Here is a 401-nt window from a genome sequence, read left to right on the forward strand (position 1 = left end):
GATGATAGCTCTATAATACAGTTTAATATCTGGTATTGTAATCCCCCCAGCATTGCTCTTAGTTCTCAGGGATGCTTTGGTCATCCAAAGGTCCTTTGTGCTTCCATATGAATCTTAGGATGTTTTTTTCCAATTCTGTGAAAAATGTCATGGGGATTTTGATTGGCATTGCATGGAATCTCTAAATGGTTTTTGGTAGGATGGTCATCTTCACAATATTTTTTCTCCAATCCGTGAGAATGGGAGATCCTTCCATCTTCTGATATCTTCCTCAATCTCTTTCTTTAAGGATTTAAATTTTTCTTTGCAGAGGTCTTTAATGTCTCTGGTCAGGTTTATTCTGAGGTTTTTTTTTTTTTGCTATTGTGAAGGGTTAGTGTGATGGTTAGTGTACAGTTAGG

The sequence above is a fragment of the Nannospalax galili genome, unplaced genomic scaffold (genome assembly GCF_000622305.1).
Source record: "Nannospalax galili isolate Female #2095 unplaced genomic scaffold, S.galili_v1.0 scaffold629, whole genome shotgun sequence".
Classification (NCBI taxonomy): domain Eukaryota; kingdom Metazoa; phylum Chordata; class Mammalia; order Rodentia; family Spalacidae; genus Nannospalax; species Nannospalax galili.